We start from the raw sequence: 17,843 nt of genomic DNA, 5'->3' as shown, positions 1-17,843 counted from the left end.
CCCAACGGCTAGACGGAAGAGGCTTCAGGGCCGCCTAGGAATGGTCCAAGCATCGGACACGCTTGGGGCGACTACCAGTGACAGCCCCCTATCCCGCGATGCGTCCGATACGAAGATGGTTCCAAGGCGGCCGAGGAGCCTCACCGCATAGCAATCGGGGTGCGAGGTGGGGGATGCGGCGAGATGGCCCCAACGGCTAGACGGAAGAGGCCACAGGGCCGCGTCGGAATAGTCCAAGCATCGGACGCGCTTGGGGCGACTACCAGTGACAACCCCTTATCCCGCGATGCGTCCGATACGAAGATAGTTCCAAGGCGGCCGAGGAGCCTCACCGCATAGCAATCGGGGTGCGAGGTGGGGGATGCGGCGAGATGGCCCCAACGGCTAGACGGAAGAGGCTGCAGGGTCGCCTCGGAATAGTCCAAGCATCGGACGCGCTTGGGGCCACTACCAGTGACAACCCCTTATCCCGCAATGCGTCCGATACGAAGATAGTTCCAAGGCGGCCGAAGAGCCTCACCGCATAGCAATCGGGGTGCGAGGTGGGGGATGCGGCGAGATGGCCCCAACGGCTAGACGGAAGAGGCCACAGGGCCGCCTCGGAATAGTCCAAGCATCGGACGCGCTTGGGGCGACTACCAGTGACAACCCCTTATCCCGCGATGCGTCCGATACGAAGATAGTTCCCAGGCGGCCGAGGAGCCTCACCGCATAGCAATCGGGGTGCGAGGCGAGGGATGCGGCGAGATGGCCCCAAAGGCTAGACGGAAGAGGCTGCAGGGCTGCCTCAGAATAGTCCAAGCATCGGACGCGCTTGGGGCGACTACCACTGCCAACCCCTTATCCCGCGATGCGTCCGATACACAGATAGTTCCGAGGCGGCCGAGGAGGTGGGGGATGCAGCGAGATGGCCCCAACGGCTAGACGGAAGAGGCTGCAGGGCCGCCTCGGAATAGTCCAAGCATCGGACGCGCTTGGGGCGACTACCAGTGACAACCCCTTATCCCGCGATGCGTCCGATACACAGATAGTTCCGAGGCGGCCAAGGAGCCTCACCGCATAGCAATCGTGGTGCGAGGTGGGGGATGCGGCGAGATGGCCCCAACGGCTAGACGGAAGAGGCTGCAGGGCCGCCTCGGAATGGTCCAAGCATCGGATGCGCTTGGGGCGACTACCACTGCCAACCCCTTATCCCGCGATGCGTCCGATACACAGATAGTTCCAAGGCGGCCGAGGAGCCTCACAGCATAGCAATCAGGGTGCGAGGCGAGGGATGCGGCGAGAAAGCCCCAACGGCTAGAGGGAAGAGGCTTCAGGTCCGCCTCGGAATGGTCCAAGCATCGGACGCGCTTGGGGCGACTACCAGTGACAACCCCTTATCCCGCGACGCGTCCGATACACAGATAGTTCCAAGGCGGCCGAGGAGCCTCACCGCATAGCAATCGGGGTGCGAGGCGAGGGATGCGGCGAGAAGGACCCAACGGCTACACGGAAGAGGCTTCGGGGCCGCCTCGGAATGGTCCAAGCATCGGACGCGCTTGGGGCGACTACCAGTGACAACCCCTTATCCCGCGACGCGTCCGATACACAGATAGTTCCAAGGCGGCCGAGGAGCCTCACCGCATAGCAATCGGGGTGCGAGGCGAGGGATGCGGCGAGAAGGACCCAACGGCTACACGGAAGAGGCTTCGGGGCCGCCTCGGAATGGTCCAAGCATCGGACGCGCTTGGGGCGACTACCAGTGACAACCCCTTATCCCGCGACGCGTCCGATACACAGATAGTTCCAAGGCGGCCGAGGAGCCTCACCGCATAGCAATCGGGGTGCGAGGCGAGGGATGCGGCGAGAAGGACCCAACGGCTAGACGGAAGAGGCTTCGGGTCCGCCTCGGAATGGTCCAAGCATCGGACGCGCTTGGGGCGACTACCAGTGACAACCCCTTATCCCGCGACGCGTCCGATACACAGATAGTTCCAAGGCGGCCGAGGAGCCTCACCGCATAGCAATCGGGGTGCGAGGCGAGGGATGCGGCGAGAAGGACCCAACGGCTAGACGGAAGAGGCTTCGGGTCCGCCTCGGAATGGTCCAAGCATCGGACGCGCTTGGGGCGACTACCAGTGACAACCCCTTATCCCGCGACGCGTCCGATACACAGATAGTTCCAAGGCGGCCGAGGAGCCTCACCGCATAGCAATCGGGGTGCGAGGCGAGGGATGCGGCGAGAAGGACCCAACGGCTAGACGGAAGAGGCTTCGGGTCCGCCTCGGAATGGTCCAAGCATCGGACGCGCTTGGGGCGACTACCAGTGACAACCCCTTATCCCGCGACGCGTCCGATACACAGATAGTTCCGAGGCGGCCGAGGAGCCTCACCGCATAGCAATCGGGGTGCGAGGCGAAGGATGCGGCGAGAAGGACCCAACGGCTAGACGGAAGAGGCTTCGGGTCCGCCTCGGAATGGTCTAAGCATCGGACGCGCTTGGGGCGACTACCAGTGACAACCCCTTATCCCGCGACGCGTCCGATACACAGATAGTTCCAAGGCGGCCGAGGAGCCTCACCGCATAGCAATCGGGGTGCGAGGCGAGGGATGCGGCGAGAAGGACCCAACGGCTAGACGGAAGAGGCTTCAGGGCCGCCTCGGAATGGTCCAAGCATCGAACGCGCTTGGGGCGACTACCAGTGACAACCCCTTATCCCGCGACGCGTCCGATACACAGATAGTTCCGAGGCGGCCGAGGAGCCTCACCGCATAGCAATCGGGGTGCGAGGCGAGGGATGCGGCGAGAAGGACCCAACGGCTAGACGGAAGAGGCTTCAGGGCCGCCTCGGAATGGTCCAAGCATCGGACGCGCTTGGGGCGACTACCAGTGACAACCCCTTATCCCGCGACGCGTCCGATACACAGATAGTTCCGAGGCGGCCGAGGAGCCTCACCGCATAGCAATCGGGGTGCGAGGCGAGGGATGCGGCGAGAAGGACCCAACGGCTAGACGGAAGAGGCTTCAGGGCCGCCTCGGAATGGTCCAAGCATCGGACGCGCTTGGGGCGACTACCAATGACAACCCCTTATCCCGCGACGCGTCCGATACACAGATAGTTCCGAGGCGGCCGAGGAGCCTCACCGCATAGCAATCGGGGTGCGAGGCGAGGGATGCGGCGAGAAGGACCCAACGGCTAGACGGAAGAGGCTTCAGGGCCGCCTCGGAATGGTCCAAGCATCGGACGCGCTTGGGGCGACTACCAGTGACAACCCCTTATCCCGCGACGCGTCCGATACACAGATAGTTCCGAGGCGGCCGAGGAGCCTCACCGCATAGCAATCGGGGTGCGAGGCGAGGGATGCGGCGAGAAGGACCCAACGGCTAGACGGAAGAGGCTTCAGGGCCGCCTCGGAATGGTCCAAGCATCGGACGCGCTTGGGGCGACTACCGTTGCCAACCCCTTATCCCGCGATGCGTCTGATACACAGATAGTTCCGAGGCGGCCGAGGAGCCTCACCGCATAGCAATCGGGTTGCGAGGCAGATTATTGGGAAGGGAACCCCCTGGGATGCGGCTCAAGCAGTGCCCAAAGGGACTGGAATGCGGAATCACATCGAGAGACCCAAATGCTATACGAGGGCTCAAATCGAATTATCGATTTGGCCACGACATGGACGCATCGGAACGACTACCTTTGCCGAACCACTCGCAATTGCATCCATACCGAAACCAATAGACATTTCCGTTAGAGCCCTCGCATAGCATTCGGGAATCTCGCATGCCCCTCTAAATCGACCAATGCTGGCGCTCAATGAAAATCCGAGCGCTACCACCGTTCGAGCACCAGCATTGGTCGAGTTAGAGGGGCACGGGGGAGAATGCTCCAGTCAACACCTCCCCTATATAAGTTATTTGTCCGATTCTCGCACAACCGTAGTCTGCCTCGTCGAATCAAACAACGGTCCCAGATTCCGACTTCCGTTCCGTAGAGACCCAAAAGCTAGATGGAGGCTCGCAAGAAAGAGAGTCGGCGCATAGCAATCGGGTTTCTCGAACGTTTAGGGACCGAGCTCACTTGCGGATAGGGCAAAATCCGCCAAGCAACCCAAAAGCTAGACGGGGGCTCGAATCGAATCGCCTAGGCGGCCACAACAACGACGTGTTGGATCGACTACCAGTGCCAAACCATTCAGCAAGACTAGTCTGTGTCGAGGCCGGATAGAGATTCTCAGAGAGCGCCCGCATAGCATTTAGGAGACCTGCCGCGTCCCTCACACTCGACAAATGGTGGTGCACGTTTATAAATCCGAGCGATCCCAACCCTTTCAAGCACCAACATCGGTCGAGATAGAGGGGCACGGAGGGGGCTGCGTGAGACAACACAGTCCCCTATATAAGTTATTTGTCCGATTCTCACACATCCGAAGAATGGTCATCAAATCGGACAACAGCCCAAACTTCCGACTTCCGTCCCAGAAAGCCCAAGAGCTATCTAAAACGTTCATGGCCGGAACTCGATCGCGGCTATACCAGTCCGCCAAGCAACCCAAAAGCTAGACTGGAGCTCTAGTCGAATCACCTCTGTGGCCATTGCAAGGACGTGTTGGAGCGACTACCATTGCCGAACCATTCCGCAGGTCGAGTCCATACCAAGGCCGCATAGAGATTCACGATGAGCTCCTGCATAGCAATCAGGAGACTTGCCGTGTCCATCACAATCGATAAATCCTGGTGCAAGATTTTTGCATCCGAGCGCTCCAACCAGTCGAGCACCAGCATCAATCGACATAAACGGGCACGGGGGGAGGATGCTCGAGAACACTACCTCCCCTATATAAGTTATTTGTCCGATTCTCAAGCAGCCGAAGTCTGGTCATCGAATCGGGTCAAAGACCACAACTTCCGACTTTACCCACAATGCAAGTCATCGAATCGAACATCGGCCCCCGAGTCGGACTCCATGCGTATGTCAGGTCATCGGACCCAAATTCCGCCTTCCTGCGCATGGCGGGCCATCAATATCAACTCGGTCATCGGACCCAAACTCCGCCTTTTTGCGTATGGCACGCCTTCAAATCGGTCATCGGACCCAAATTCCGCCTTCCTGTGCATGGCGGGCCATCAACATCAACTCGGTCATCGGACCCAAATTCCGCCTTTCTGCGCATGGCACGCCATCAACTCGGTCATCGGACCCAAATTCCGCCTTCCTGCGCATGGCAGGTCATCGGACACAAATTCAGACCTCGCCAATATGCCTACGTATCGAATCGGTCATCGGACCCAACTTCCGACTTCATCCATACTGTAGGGTCTTTGAGGTTGGCGCGGTGCGCTCAACCCAGGGAGTCGACCCATCGAAGCATACACCTCCCCTATATAAGCTATTTGTCCGATTCCCACACCTGTGTAGTTTGCACCTCTGACCAGGACATCGACCCCAACTTCCGAACTCGACTGCAACGACGGCACCAGCGCCTTGGTGCGCACCTTGCGACGCACAGTCCCAACATTCGCCTTCCTGCACATGGCAGGTCATCGGACCCAAATTCCGACCTCGCGAGTATGCCTACATATCGAATCGGTCATCGGACCCAACTTCCGACTTCATCCATACCGTAGGGTCTTTGAGGTTGGCGCGGTGCGCTCAACCCGGGGAGTCGACCCAACGAAGCATACACCTCCCCTATATAAGCTATTTGTCCGATTCCCACACCTGTGTAGTTTGCACCTCCGATCAAGACATCGACCCCAACTTCCGAACTCGCCTCCAACGACCGAACCAGCGCCTTGGTGCGCACCTTGCAACGCACAGTGCCAACATTCGCCTTCCTGCACGTGGCAGGTCATCGGACCCAAATTCCGACCTCGCGAGTATGCCTACATATCGAATCGGTCATCGGACCCAACTTCCGACTTCATCCATACCGTAGGGTCTTTGAGGTTGGCGCGGTGCGCTCAACCCGGGGAGTCGACCCAACGAAGCATACACCTCCCCTATATAAGCTATTTGTCCGATTCCCACACCTGTGTAGCTTGCACCTCCGATCAGGACATCGACCCCAACTTCCGAACTCGACTAAAAAGACCGCACCAGCGCCTTGGTGTGCACCTTGCAACGCACAGTGTCAACATTCGCCTTCCTGCACATGGCAGGTCATCGGACCCAAATTCCGACCTCATGAGCATACCTACTAATCGAATTGGTCATCGGACCCAACTTCCGACTTCATCCATACCGTAGGGTCTTTGAGGTTGGCGCGGTGCGCTCAACCTGGGGAGTCGACCCATCGAAGCATACACCTCCCCTATATAAGCTATTTGTCCGATTCCGACACCTGTGTAGTTTGCACCTCCGCTCAGGACATCGACCCCAACTTCCGAACTCGCCTGCAACGACCGAACCAGCGCCTTGGTGCGCACCAAAAGTGCGCACTTTTGGAGGGCACTTTTGTGCGCTCCAAAGGTGCGCACTTTTGGAGGGCACTTTTCTGCGCTCCAAAGGTGCGCACTTTTGGAGGGCACTTTTTGGAGGGCACTTTTCTGCGCTCCAAAGGTGCGCACTTTTGGAGGGCACTTTTTGGAGGGCACTTTTCTGCGCTCCAAAGGTGCGCACTTTTGGAGGGCACTTTTTGGAGGGCACTTTTCTGCGCTCCAAAGGTGCGCACTTTTGGAGGGCACTTTTTGGAGGGCACTTTTCTGCGCTCCAAAGGTGCGCACTTTTGGAGGGCACTTTTCTGCGCTCCAAAGGTGCGCACTTTTGGAGGGCACTTTTTGGAGGGCACTTTTCTGCGCTCCAAAGGTGCGCACTTTTGGAGGGCACTTTTTGGAGGGCACTTTTCTGCGCTCCAAAGGTGCGCACTTTTGGAGGGCACTTTTTGGAGGGCACTTTTCTGCGCTCCAAAGGTGCGCACTTTTGGAGGGCACTTTTGTGCACTCCAAAGGTGCGCACTTTTGGAGGGCACTTTTCCTGTGCTCCAAAGGTGCACACCTAGGTGAGCACCTTCGACCACACCTTGTAGCACACCAAACTCTGACTTTCGACTTCATCCGCAATGCAGGGTCTTTGAGGTTGGCGCAATGCGCACAACCAGGGGAGTCGACCCATCAAACCCAACACCTCCCCTATATAAGCTATTTGTCTGATTCTCATACATGCGTAGCCTGCAGGAGCAATTAGGACATCGACCCCAACTTTCGGCTTCTAAACGAAAACAAGGTCTTTGAGGTTGGTGTAATGCGAACAACTAGGGGAGTCAACCCATCAAACCCAACACCTCCCCTATATAAGCTATTTGTCTGATTCTCATACATGTGTAGTCTACAGGAGCAATTAGGACATCGACCCCAACTTTTGACTTCTTAACGAAAACAAGGTCTTTGAGGTTGACGTAATGCGCACAACCAGGGGAGTCGACCCATCAAACCCAACACCTCCCCTATATAAGCTATTTGTCCGATTCTCATACATGTGTAGCCTGCAGGAGCCATTAGGACATTGACCCCAACTTTTGACTTCTTAACGAAAACAAGGTCTTTGAGGTTGGCGTAATGCGCACAACCAAGGGAGTTGACCCATCAAACCCAACACCTCCCCTATATAAGCTATTTGTCTGATTCTCATACATGTGTAGCCTGCAACAACGATTAGGACATCCACCCCAACTTCTGAATTCGTCTGCGTTGACCGCACCAAAGGTGCACGCCTTGGTGCTCACCAAAATCCGACTTCCGACTTCTTCTGCTATGCGGGGTCTTTGAGGTTGGCGCAGTGCGCACAACCAGGGGAGTCAACCCACCGAATGCAACACCTCCCCTATATAAGCTATTTGTCTGATTCTCATACATGCGTAGACTGCAGCAATGATTAGGACATCCACCCCAACTTTTGACTTCTTAAACAAGACAGGGTCTTTGAAGTTGGTGCAGTGCACACAACCAGGGGAGTCGACCCATCAAACGCAACACCTCCCCTATATAAAGCTATTTGTCCGATTCTCATACGTGTAGTCTGCAGCAGCGATTAGGACATCGACCCCAACTTCCGAATTCGTTTGCATTGACCGCACCAAAGGTGCACGCCTTGGTGTGCACCCTGGAGTGCACTTTGGTGCTCACCTCGGTGCACACTTTGGTGTGCACCTCGGTGTGCACCAAAGGTGCGCACCTTGGAGCGCACCAAAGGTGTACACTTTGGAGCGCACCACATAGGGTCTTTGAGAGGTTGGCGCAGTGCGCACACCAAGGTGGGTGTTGAGGTGCGTGCCGAGGTGGGTGGGTGCTAGGGTGCGCTCCATGGTGGGTGCCAGGGTGGGTGCGTGCTAGGGTGGATTCCAAAGAGGGTCATAGGGTGGGTGCCAAGGTGGGTTGGTGATATAGTGGGTTCAAAGGTGGGTACTAGGGTGGGTTCCAAGGTGGGTCACAAGTTGGGTGCCAGGATGCGTGGGTGTTAGGTTGGGTGCCAAGGTGGGCTCCTGCGTGGGTGGGTGCTAGGGTGGGTTTCAAGGTGGACGCGAGGGCGGGTGCCAAGGTGGGTAACAAGTTGGGTGTTAGGATGGGTGAGTGCTAGAGTGGGTGCCAAGGTGGGTGGGTGCTAAGGTGGATGCCAAGGTGGTTCACAGGGTGGGTGGGTTCTAGGGTGAGTTCCAAGGTGGGTCACAGGTTCAGTGCTAGGGTGGGTGTCAAGGCGGGTGTCGAGGTGCCTGGGTGCTAGGGTGTGGATGCCAATGTGGGTCATAGGGTGGGTACTAGGGTGGGCTGCAATGTGGGTGCCAAGGTGGGTAACATGCTCGGTGGGTTCTAAATTGGGTGCCAGGGTGGGTGTGCACCCACCTTGCCCGAGGTGGGTGCCAAGGTGCCAGTGTGGGTGGGTGCTAAGGTGGATGCCAAGGTGGGTGAGAAGGTGGGTGATAGGTTGAGTGGTAGGATGGGTGGGTGCCAAGATGGGTCACAGGGTGGGTGCAAGGGTGGGTAGGTGCTAGGGTTGGTGTCAGGGTGGGTGGGTGCTAGGTTGGGTTCCAAGGTGGGTGCGAGGGTGAGTGTCAAGGTGGGTCACAGGTTAGGTGCTAGGATGGGTGAGTGCTAGGGTGCAAAGGTGCCAGGGTGGGTGCTAGGATGGGTCGATGCTAGGGTGAGTGGCAAGGTGGGTCCACAAGTGTCAAGGTGGGTGCCGAGGTGGGTGCCAAGTCGGCGACTGCTATGGTGGATGCCAAGGTGGGTCACGGGGTGGGTGCCAAGTTGCTAGGTTGGGTTCCAAGGTGGGTGCCAACGTGGGTGCTAGGGTGCGTGGGTTAAAGGGTGTGTCACAACGTGGGTGCCAGGATGGGTGCGCACCCACACTGGCCAAGACGGGTGCGGGTGCAAGGTTGGGTTCCAAGCCCGGTCACAGGCTGGGTGCTAGGATGGGTGGGTGCCAAGGTGGGCACCAGGGTGGGTGCACCCACCCTGGCCAAGGTGGGTCACGGGGTGGGTCCTAGGGTGGGTAACGGGGTGGGTACTAAGGTGCGTGCCAAGGTGGGTCATAGGGTGGGTGCCAAGGTGGGCACCAGGGTGGGTGTGCACCAACCCTAGCCAGGGTAGGTCACGGGGTGGTTGTCGGGGTGGGCGTCAAGGAGCCAAGGTGGGTGGCAAGTAGCCAAGTTGCGTGCCAAGGTGGGTGTCGGGGTGGGTGCCAAGGATCCAAGGTGGGTGCCAAGGAACCAAGGTGGGTGTCTGGGTGGGTGCCGAGGTGGGAGCCAGGGTGGGTCCCAAGGTGAGTGCAAAGGTGGGTGCCAGGGTCAAGGTGAGTGCCAATGTGGGTTCCAAGGTGCCAGGGTCAGGGTGAGTGCCAATGTGGGTTCAAAGGTGCTAAGTTGGGTGCGAGGTTGGGTGCGAGGGTGGGTGGGTGCCAAGGTGTGCTAGGTGGAAGCCCGGGTGGGTCGGCATCCCATGGGTGTCGAGTTGGGTGCCTGATGGGTGCTTCTTGTCAAGTTTTAGTCGTCGGGACTCATTTCGAGCCTTAGAGGTCGTTTCTTGTCCGGTTGCCCTGTCTTCGACCTGGGAACCCAATTTTGGTCCTCGGGTCCCATTTTTTTTTGTCTCGCATCCCACTTTTGGCCTGTGGCCTTTTCGGGGTCGATTCTCGTTTTGGGCATCAGAGCATGTTTCTTCTCCTAAAACCCAATATTTGTTTATTAAGTCTCGGAACACATTTTTGTTCTCGTGGACCCATCATGGGTCTTGGAACGCATTTGTGGTCCTTGGGTCCCATTTTGCATCCCGAAACTTGTGTTTTGGTGCTTGATCCCTATTTTGGGTGCCCACCTTGCACCAAGTGCGCACCCGGGGCAAACCGAGCGCCTTGGTGCACCGGGGCAAGATCGAGCGTGCACCCGAGGCGCCCCGAACATGCACCAAGGTGCACTCGGCCCACATGTGAGCGCAGGTCGTTGCGCCCGAGGTGGTGTGTGGGCACCGCGTTGCAGACGGGACACTGCACGCACACGACGCCCCCTCCAGGTGCACGCACGTAGGCCGGGCCGGGTGCACACCCGACGCCCTAGCAAGGTGCGCGCACCCGGGCAGGGCTCACACTTGGCGAACGGGGCGCACTTCGCGAGGGAGGGTGTGCACCTCGACGGGGGTGGGTGGCCGGGGTGGATTCGCACGTGGGTCGCGGTTTGCTAAGTACACACTGCGACAAGCTCATAACGGGTGCGATCATACCAGCATTAGTGCACCGGATCCCATCAGAACTCCGCAGTTAAGCGCGCTTGGGCCGGAGTAGTACTGGGATGGGTGACCTCCCGGGAAGTCCCGGTGTTGCACCCTTTTTTAGTTTTTCGCCGGGCGTCGCAATGCTATTTGAATAAACCTTTTGCCCGTTTGCGTTCTCGTCGGGGCCGGGCCGGGCCGGGGTGCGCTGCCCGCACTACCGCGCGCGCGGGGGCGACACCGAGCGCGCACCCGAGGCACCCCGAGCACACAGGCCACGGTGCAACCCGGGCGTTGTGCGCGCACCCCGGTGCGCCCGAGGTGCTGCGCGCGCACCCAGGTGAAATCGGTGTGCACCTCGGCCAGTGCGCGCTCGGTCGAGTCGCGCACGTTGGCCAAGGTGCACGGTGATGTTTCTTACTCTAAGGTTCCGCACCAGACGCCCGGGACAGGTGAGCGAAGCTGGGCGGGGCCGGGTGCGCGGCCGGGGCAGGTGCACGCAGCTGGAGAGAGCTTTGGAGCACACTTCGGAGCGCACCAATGATGCGCTCCATTCAAAAGTTTCCTGAAAAGGCAAAAAAAGTTGAGATTATAGAATTTCCCACTTGAGAGATTGTAAAAAAAAAAAATTTAAAATGAAGGAAACGCGGGTGCCAAGGTGTGCGCAGCCCAGCCAAGGTGTGCGCACCAAGGCGCCCACCCTGGCGAAGGTGCACGCAAGGTGCGCACCCGAGGCAAACCGGACAATTAACCCAACTTTCGACTTCGCGCGCACCTTGGAGCGCACTTCGGAGCGCTCCTTGGTGCGCACCAATCTTGGGCACCTCGGAGTGCACCATGGCGCCCACCAAGGTGCGCACCCGGGGCAAACCGAGCTCCGACTTCGTGCGCACCTTGGAGCGCACGAAAGGTGCGCACCATGGCGCCCACCAAGGTGCGCAGCCCAGCCAAGGCGTGCGCATCAAGGTGCGCACCCTGGCGAAGGTGCGCACCCGGGGCAAACCGAGCTCCGACTTCGTGCGCACCTTGGAGCGCACAAAAGGTGCGCAACCCAGCCAAGGTGTGCGCACCCCGGTCAAACCGAGCTCCGAATCGTGCGCACCAGAGGTGCACGCCATCGTGCGCACCTTGGAGCACACTTCGGAGCCCTCCTTGGTGCGCGCCGATGTTGCGCACCTCGGAGCGCACCCGGGGAAAACAATGCAATTAACCCGACTTTCGACTTCGTGGGCACCTCGGAGCGCTCTCGGGTTCGCACCTCGGAGCACACCGAGGTGCGCACCTTTGATGCGCTGCCTTCACCAATTTCCAGAAAAGGCAAGAAAACATTGAGAAGGTGTGCGCACCGAGGTGCCCACCCTGGCGAAGGTGCACGCGAGGTGCGCACCCGGGGCAAACCGGGCTCCGACTTCGTGCACGCCGCACCTTGGAGCACACTTCGGAGCGCTCCTTGGTGCGCACCAGGGCGCGCAACCCAGCCGAGGTGCCCACCCCGGCGAAGGTGCACGCGAGGTGCGCACCCGGGGCAAACCGGGCTCCGACTTCGTGCACGCCATGGTGCCCACCGCGGCGAAGGTGCACGCGAGGTGCGCACCCGGGGCAAACCGGGCTCCGACTTCGTGCACGCCGCACCTTGGAGCACACTTCGGAGCGCTCCTTGGTGCGCACCATGGTGCCCACCAGGGCGCGCAACCCCGCCGAAGGTGCACGCGAGGTGCGCACCCGGGGCAAACCGGGCTCCGACTTCGTGCACGCCGCACCTTGGAGCACACTTCGGAGCGCTCCTTGGTGCGCACCATGGTGCCCACCAGGGCGCGCAACCCCGCCGAAGGTGCACGCGAGGTGCGCACCCGGGGCAAACCGGGCTCCGACTTCGTGCACGCCATGGTGCGCACCGCGGCGAAGGTGCGCACCCGGGGCAAACCGGGCTCCGACTTCGTGCACGCCGCACCTTGGAGCACACTTCGGAGCGCTCCTTGGTGCGCACCAGGGCGCGCAACCCAGCCGAGGTGCCCACCCCGGCGAAGGTGCACGCGAGGTGCGTACCCGGGGCAAACCGGGCTCCGACTTCGTGCACGCCGCACCTTGGAGCACACTTCGGAGCGCTCCTTGGTGCGCACCATGGTGCCCACCAGGCCGCGCAACCCAGCCAAGGTGTGCGCACCAAGGTGCACGCGAGGTGCGCACCCGGGGCAAACCGGGGTCCGACTTCGTGCACGCCGCACCTTGGAGCACACATCGGGGCGCTCCCGGGTTCGCACCGGCGTTGCGCACCGTGGTGGGCACCTCGGAGCACACCAAGGTGGGCAGCGAGGTGCGCACCTTTGATGCGATGCCTTCACTAATTTCCATAAAAGGCAAAAAAAAAACGAGATTTTAAAATTTCCGTTTTGAAAGATAGTGAGAAAAAGGGAATGCTGGTGCCATCTTGAGCCCGCCCTGGTGCGCAGCCCAGCCAAGGTGTGCGCACCAAGGTGCCCACCCTGGCGAAGGTGCGCGCCCGGGCAATTAACCCAACTTCCAACTTCGCGCGCGCCAGGGTGGGAGCGCACCCAACAACCGGGCCTGGGAAGAGCCAATGCGAGAAACCCCACCAAACGCTCTGACAAAAAAAGAGGGGGCGCTCCAGTAACCCCGCTTCGGAGCGCACCCTGGGCAAACCCAGCCAAGGTGCCCACCCCGGCCAAGGTGCAGGCGAGGTGCGCACCCGGGGCAAACCGGGCTCCGACAACGTGCACGCCGCACCTTGGAGCACACTTCGTAGCGCTCCCGGGTGCGCACCTCAGAGCACACCAAGGTGGGCAGCGAGGTGCGCACCTTTGATGCGCTGCCTTCACTAATTTCCAGAAAAGGCAAAAAAAAAAGGAGATTTTAAAATTTCCGTTTTGAAAGATAGTGAAAAAAACGGAACGCGCGTGCCATCTTGAGCCCGCCCTGGTGCGCAGCCCAGGTAAGGTGCCACCCTGGCAAAGGTGCGCACCCGGGCAATTAACCCTACTTCCGACTTCGTGCGCGCCAGGGTGGCAACCGGGCCTCGGAAGAGCCAATGCGAGAAACCCCACCAAACGCTCCGACAAAAAAAGAGGCGGCGCTCCAATAACCCCGCTTCGGAGCGCAGCCGGGGCAAACCAAGCCAAGGTGCCCACCCCGACGAAGGTGCACGCGAGGTGCGCACCCGGGGCAAACCGGGCTCCGACAACGTGCACGCAGCACCTTGGAGCACACTTCGAAGCACTCCCGGGTGCCCACCGGCGTTGCGCACCGTGGTGGGCAGCGAGGTGCGCACCTTTGATGCGCTGCCTTCACTAATTTCCAGAAAAAGGCAAAAAAAAATGAGATTTTAAAATTTCCGTTTTGAAAGATAGTGAAAAAAAAGGAACGCGGGTGCCATCTTGAGCCCGCCCTGGTGCGCAGCCCAGGCAAGGCATGCGCACCAAGGTGCCCACCCGAGGTGCACACCCGGGGCAAACCGGGCTCCGACTTCGTGCAGGCCGCACCTTGGAGCACACTTCGGAGCGCTCCTTGGTGCGCACCATGGTGCCCACCAGGGCGCACCCGAGGCAAACCGGGCTCCGACTTCGTGCACGCCGCACCTTGGAGCACACATCGGAGCGCTCCCAGGTTCGCACCAGCGTTGCGCACCTTTGATGCGCTGCCTTCACTAATTTCCAGAAAAGGCAAAAAAAAACGATATTTTAAAATTTCCGTTCTGAAAGATAGTGAAAAAAACGGAACGCGGGTGCCATCTTGAGCCCTTCCTGATGCGCAGCCCAGGCAAGTTGTGCGCACCAAGGTGCCCACCCTGGCGGAGGTGCGCGCCCGGGGCAAACCGGGCTCCGACTTCGTGCACTGCATGGTGCCCACCAAGGCGCGCAACCCAGCCAAGGTGCCCACCGCAGCGAAGGTGCACGCGAGGTGCGCACCCGAGGTGCACACCCGGGGCAAACCGGGCTCCGACTTCGTGCACGCCGCACCTTGGAGCACACTTCAGAGCGCTCCTTGGTACGCACCAGGGCGCGCAACCCAGCCAAGGTGCTCACCCCGGCGAAGGTGCACGCGAGGTGCGCACCCGGGGCAAACCGGGCTCGGACTTCGTGCACGCCGCACCTTGGAGCACACATCGGAGCGCTCCCGGGTTCGCACCAGCATTGCGCACCTTTGATGCGCTGCCTTCACTAATTTCCAGAAAAGGCAAAAAAAAGAAAAAAATGAGATTTTAAAATTTCCGTTTTGAAAGATAGTAAAAAAAACGGAACGCGGGTGCCATCTTGAGCCCGCCCTGGTGTGCAGCCCAGGCAAGTTGTGCGCACCAAGGCACCCACCCTGGCCAAGGTGGGTCACGGGGTGGGTCCTAGGGTGGGTAACGGGGTGGGTACTAAGGTGCGTGCCAAGGTGGGTCATAGGGTGGGTGCCAAGGTGGGCACCAGGGTGGGTGTGCACCAACCCTAGCCAGGGTAGGTCACGGGGTGGTTGTCGGGGTGGGCGTCAAGGAGCCAAGGTGGGTGGCAAGTAGCCAAGTTGCGTGCCAAGGTGGGTGTCGGGGTGGGTGCCAAGGATCCAAGGTGGGTGCCAAGGAACCAAGGTGGGTGTCTGGGTGGGTGCCGAGGTGGGAGCCAGGGTGGGTCCCAAGGTGAGTGCAAAGGTGGGTGCCAGGGTCAAGGTGAGTGCCAATGTGGGTTCCAAGGTGCCAGGGTCAGGGTGAGTGCCAATGTGGGTTCAAAGGTGCTAAGTTGGGTGCGAGGTTGGGTGCGAGGGTGGGTGGGTGCCAAGGTGTGCTAGGTGGAAGCCCGGGTGGGTCGGCATCCCATGGGTGTCGAGTTGGGTGCCTGATGGGTGCTTCTTGTCAAGTTTTAGTCGTCGGGACTCATTTCGAGCCTTAGAGGTCGTTTCTTGTCCGGTTGCCCTGTCTTCGACCTGGGAACCCAATTTTGGTCCTCGGGTCCCATTTTTTTTTGTCTCGCATCCCACTTTTGGCCTGTGGCCTTTTCGGGGTCGATTCTCGTTTTGGGCATCAGAGCATGTTTCTTCTCCTAAAACCCAATATTTGTTTATTAAGTCTCGGAACACATTTTTGTTCTCGTGGACCCATCATGGGTCTTGGAACGCATTTGTGGTCCTTGGGTCCCATTTTGCATCCCGAAACTTGTGTTTTGGTGCTTGATCCCTATTTTGGGTGCCCACCTTGCACCAAGTGCGCACCCGGGGCAAACCGAGCGCCTTGGTGCACCGGGGCAAGATCGAGCGTGCACCCGAGGCGCCCCGAACATGCACCAAGGTGCACTCGGCCCACATGTGAGCGCAGGTCGTTGCGCCCGAGGTGGTGTGTGGGCACCGCGTTGCAGACGGGACACTGCACGCACACGACGCCCCCTCCAGGTGCACGCACGTAGGCCGGGCCGGGTGCACACCCGACGCCCTAGCAAGGTGCGCGCACCCGGGCAGGGCTCACACTTGGCGAACGGGGCGCACTTCGCGAGGGAGGGTGTGCACCTCGACGGGGGTGGGTGGCCGGGGTGGATTCGCACGTGGGTCGCGGTTTGCTAAGTACACACTGCGACAAGCTCATAACGGGTGCGATCATACCAGCGTTAGTGCACCGGATCCCATCAGAACTCCGCAGTTAAGCGCGCTTGGGCCGGAGTAGTACTGGGATGGGTGACCTCCCGGGAAGTCCCGGTGTTGCACCCTTTTTTAGTTTTTCGCCGGGCGTCGCAATGCTATTTGAATAAACCTTTTGCCCGTTTGCGTTCTCGTCGGGGCCGGGCCGGGCCGGGGTGCGCTGCCCGCACTACCGCGCGCGCGGGGGCGACACCGAGCGCGCACCCGAGGCGCCCCGAGCACACAGGCCACGGTGCAACCCGGGCGTTGTGCGCGCACCCCGGTGCGCCCGAGGTGCTGCGCGCGCACCCAGGTGAAATCGGTGTGCACCTCGGCCAGTGCGCGCTCGGTCGAGTCGCGCACGTTGGCCAAGGTGCACGGTGATGTTTCTTACTCTAAGGTTCCGCACCAGACGCCCGGGACAGGTGAGCGAAGCTGGGCGGGGCCGGGTGCGCGGCCGGGGCAGGTGCACGCAGCTGGAGAGAGCTTTGGAGCACACTTCGGAGCGCACCAATGATGCGCTCCATTCAAAAGTTTCCTGAAAAGGCAAAAAAAGTTGAGATTATAGAATTTCCCACTTGAGAGATTGTAAAAAAAAAAAATTTAAAATGAAGGAAACGCGGGTGCCAAGGTGTGCGCAGCCCAGCCAAGGTGTGCGCACCAAGGCGCCCACCCTGGCGAAGGTGCACGCAAGGTGCGCACCCGAGGCAAACCGGACAATTAACCCAACTTTCGACTTCGCGCGCACCTTGGAGCGCACTTCGGAGCGCTCCTTGGTGCGCACCAATCTTGGGCACCTCGGAGTGCACCATGGCGCCCACCAAGGTGCGCACCCGGGGCAAACCGAGCTCCGACTTCGTGCGCACCTTGGAGCGCACGAAAGGTGCGCACCATGGCGCCCACCAAGGTGCGCAGCCCAGCCAAGGCGTGCGCATCAAGGTGCGCACCCTGGCGAAGGTGCGCACCCGGGGCAAACCGAGCTCCGACTTCGTGCGCACCTTGGAGCGCACAAAAGGTGCGCAACCCAGCCAAGGTGTGCGCACCCCGGTCAAACCGAGCTCCGAATCGTGCGCACCAGAGGTGCACGCCATCGTGCGCACCTTGGAGCACACTTCGGAGCCCTCCTTGGTGCGCGCCGATGTTGCGCACCTCGGAGCGCACCCGGGGAAAACAATGCAATTAACCCGACTTTCGACTTCGTGGGCACCTCGGAGCGCTCTCGGGTTCGCACCTCGGAGCACACCGAGGTGCGCACCTTTGATGCGCTGCCTTCACCAATTTCCAGAAAAGGCAAGAAAACATTGAGAAGGTGTGCGCACCGAGGTGCCCACCCTGGCGAAGGTGCACGCGAGGTGCGCACCCGGGGCAAACCGGGCTCCGACTTCGTGCACGCCGCACCTTGGAGCACACTTCGGAGCGCTCCTTGGTGCGCACCAGGGCGCGCAACCCAGCCGAGGTGCCCACCCCGGCGAAGGTGCACGCGAGGTGCGCACCCGGGGCAAACCGGGCTCCGACTTCGTGCACGCCATGGTGCCCACCGCGGCGAAGGTGCACGCGAGGTGCGCACCCG

At 60.2% G+C, this 17,843-nt stretch overlaps 2 non-coding genes across 2 annotated transcripts; both read left to right on the top strand.

Annotated features, from left to right (window-relative positions):
- The first annotated feature begins 10,673 nt into the window (after positions 1–10,673).
- Positions 10,674–10,792, top strand: LOC131860554 (5S ribosomal RNA). Its single transcript, XR_009359648.1, has one exon. It is a non-coding gene; the product is annotated as a 5S ribosomal RNA (ribosomal RNA).
- Positions 10,793–16,244: 5,452 nt separating this feature from the next.
- LOC131860831 (5S ribosomal RNA) lies at positions 16,245–16,363 on the top strand. The gene has a single exon (XR_009359924.1). It is a non-coding gene; the product is annotated as a 5S ribosomal RNA (ribosomal RNA).
- The last annotated feature ends 1,480 nt before the right edge of the window (positions 16,364–17,843 follow it).

This window comes from Cryptomeria japonica, unplaced genomic scaffold, assembly GCF_030272615.1.
Source record: "Cryptomeria japonica unplaced genomic scaffold, Sugi_1.0 HiC_scaffold_15, whole genome shotgun sequence".
NCBI classification, from domain to species: domain Eukaryota; kingdom Viridiplantae; phylum Streptophyta; class Pinopsida; order Cupressales; family Cupressaceae; genus Cryptomeria; species Cryptomeria japonica.
The sequence above is the reverse complement of the archived record's forward strand: the minus strand, read 5'-3'. Positions and strand labels throughout refer to the sequence as shown.